Source organism: Prosopis cineraria, unplaced genomic scaffold (assembly GCF_029017545.1).
Source record: "Prosopis cineraria cultivar Desert tree isolate PC_DT_omini unplaced genomic scaffold, ASM2901754v1 PC3, whole genome shotgun sequence".
Classification (NCBI taxonomy): Eukaryota; Viridiplantae; Streptophyta; class Magnoliopsida; order Fabales; family Fabaceae; genus Prosopis; species Prosopis cineraria.
Window position 1 is genome coordinate 3,858,116 of NW_026555334.1, and position 3,385 is coordinate 3,861,500.

General features: G+C 31.5%; 1 pseudogene; it reads right to left on the reverse strand.

Moving 5' to 3' along the window:
- Positions 1-1,063: 1,063 nt before the first annotated feature.
- LOC129304469 (probable pectinesterase/pectinesterase inhibitor 17) lies at positions 1,064-2,618 on the reverse strand (annotated as a pseudogene).
- Positions 2,619-3,385: the final 767 nt, after the last annotated feature.

The window sequence follows — 3,385 nt, forward strand, 5'->3', positions numbered from 1 at the left end:
TACAATCAATGTTTTAAAAACTAGACTGAACAATGAATCAAAAAGATCAGTGGGTTATGGTTTCATGGTTCAACCAGTTAGACCGATAGTTAAACCGGTGATATAATAATTAAATAAAAAATAATATTTATATACATATATATTAAAAAATGGGTCAAAATGGTTCAACCATATCAGATTTTAGTTTTTTGTTCTGGGTCTTCAAGAAGCACCCAAGTCAAAGCAAACCAACCTAGGTCAATTGTCAGAACGGGTCAAATGGTTAAACCAAATTTTTTTTTCTCTGGATGATGGTTTGACTGGTCCGACCGCTCGGGTCGGTCTGAGTCTTAAAACAATGCTTACAACTTTAATTTAAGTTTTGAAATTACATTAAAGGATCACGATTTTTCTTTAAAAAAAAAAAAACTGCGATTCAGGGCCAGATTGGTCTTACTCGATTGGAAATATAAAATAATTTTTAAAAATCGATAGTCAAATTAAACAAATTTGTTAAGTACGTATGCGCCTTTTTTCTCACTCTCTATTTATTTTCTAACAATCACCAAATCAGATTATGAAATCCACACACAACATTAGAAGAAAAATAACACAACGTTAATATAACATTAATGAATTCGAATAATTCAACAATAAATAAAAATAATTACAAACACAATAAAACACTTTACCTTATACTCATGACTTCCCTACTAGGAAAATCATGACAAACTGAAGTAAAACAATTATAAAGTACTATTCCTCAAGTTTTCTTTACAAGTAATTTCTATCAATTTTATCAATGACAATATCAAAAAAGTATAATAAATAAAAGTGTATAAAAATTTCAAACATGCTTTCATATGATGAATCTAAAAAATAATATCATGTTATTTTTTTTTTATGAAAGATAATTTTAAAAATATTTTTTAAATGTTATTTAAAAAGTCATACCGTAACTTATAAATAAGATTAAATAAATTTTTTAACATATGCGTTATAAACAGCACCGGAGGAAGGAAGCACGCAGTTATTATATCATGCAATTTGAAAGACTGAGGGAATTTATAAGCTAGAGGTAAAACTACAGCAGCGTTTCCAAGATGAAGTAACTGTGCACATAAATGTAACATTCCTTATAGAACTGTCTCTCAGAACGAAGGTACAATGTGTCTTGGAATCCTTCAAAGTTGCATCTGTAAAAAACTGATAAATCTGAACCAGAACGCAGTGCAACGGCTTCATGATTTGATGCCCCAGCAGCGTTCCTAAATGTGACACCTTCTCCAACGTAACAACTGCTACAAAAATAATTCATAACTTGCTAAGTTTCATTTATTCTTGGTTTCATTTTAATCTTGGTAGCTATAAATGGGGTTATTAAATTGTTGAATTAGCTAGATTTATATTAGATTTGTCTTTCTTTCAAAAATAACTTTAAGCCAATATGATAGGATTTACCTTCATCTTATATATACACCTTCAATTCATTCTTTAATTAATCAATCAATGTAAAACACTTTTTTTATATACTGTAAAATTCTTTCTATTACTTTCTTTCCCCCTTTATTTATCTTTCATTTATTTATTTTTCTCTTCTCCCTATCATTTCTTTCTTCTATTTTTTCTCCAGTTCCAGATCAAATGGCTCGTATATATTAGGTGTTTTTTTATCAAAATATATAGCAAAGTAAACTAATTTGATAGGACTCCCCTTAATCTTATATACGTTTATAATTCCATCCTTAATTAATCAACACGCGAGAGCGAGAGCGAGAGAGAGAGAGAGAGAGAGAGAGAGCGAGAGAGAGAGAGCGAGCTGAACGGAAGGTAAAGGGTGGGGAGCCTCCTCCAATGCTTTTACTTGCTATGTGATTACAATCTTCCTAATACCATATCCCACCATTATATCCACTACTATAAAAAATACCCTTTTACTTCGTTTTTCCATGCTAGTTATATCGTTTTTCCATGCTAGTTATATTTAATTGATGTAGAAAATATTTTTCACATTGATTAAATAACTGTCATGAAGAGTCAACTTTCACTTTGTTTTTTTTTAAAACTTTTCTCTAATGATTTAACATAAAACTTTAAAATAACTTATGTAAAAAGTTTTTCTTACGGTAATATTTTCTTTGCCTTAATCTCCACTTGTTGGTTGTAAATTCCTACCCTCACATATATCACATATCTCCCACTACTACTCTTCAGTGCTGCATTTATAGCAGTGCTTATGATTGTGTACTTCCCAGAGTCATCTTTAACCACAACAGTTTTAGCCCAGAAGCTGAAGAAGATGATGACTGCAACAACTTCCTGTCTCCTGGATTCACCACGCTAGACCTATCCTTATAACTTGCTAGTTCTTGGTATTCAACCTTGTGCATGTGTTTCCGAACAACTTAGTGATGTTGTTGTGGGACATCAAAGGCAACATGCACCAAGCTCATAGAACTCGGCCGACACGTGTTGATATTAGTGAGAGCTATGTTGAGCCATGTCGGAGAATGATCAGCTTGGGAACATTTTGTGTTGGGATTTCAGGTTTTGTTGAGTCTGTGGATTGTGTGCTCGTAGAGCTCAATGCAATTAGCCCACGCGGCTCTTTCGCAAGGGTTTTGACAATTCAAAGCCATTCGGTCTATGGATTGCGTGCTTGTAGAGCTCAATGCAATCAGCGATGCGAGCTTAGGGATTTTTATACATAGGGAATAACAGGTGTGAGAAGTGCTTTGTTCACGAGGATTGTTTAAATTTTTGGAGGTAAATGTATCTTGATAATTTTAAAAGGTTAATGAATAAAATTCAATTGCTATAATTGAGATACTATTAAGTGAGTATAATTAGGTCATTCATCAAAATTCAAATCTCCTGATCATTGATAGGAAGCTCTTATAAACTTTATACTTTTCCAAGCCCCATTTGATTTTACTTTTGCATGCACGTTTGTCATTAATTATAATAATTTTTAATTAATTACTACTATAATAGCAGAAACAGCTCCACTTTGTTGTAAGCACAAAACTAGCTAATTAATGTCCTGCATTTCCTTGGTTTTCAAAACTTTGTCTGTTAACCAGTCAATGCATAAAATCAAAACACGGCAAGTATCCAACTAAAACTTGTTATGCATATTTCATTCTTATTTTGGCTTATGATTTATCAATTGTTAAGGCTAATTGTATTTGATAGATCCTTTCAATTTTTATCGTAGATAGTAAATAGATTGGACGCGTAAAACATGAAGTAATCAGAATTCCATATATATATATATATATATATAACATATAAATCTGTGTGAGATTGATAAAAAATATGAAGTTTTTTCTCCCTTGAAAAGTCTTAGATTTTTATTTATTTATGACGATCTTAATTATTGAAGCAAGCTTACTACTCCAGATTG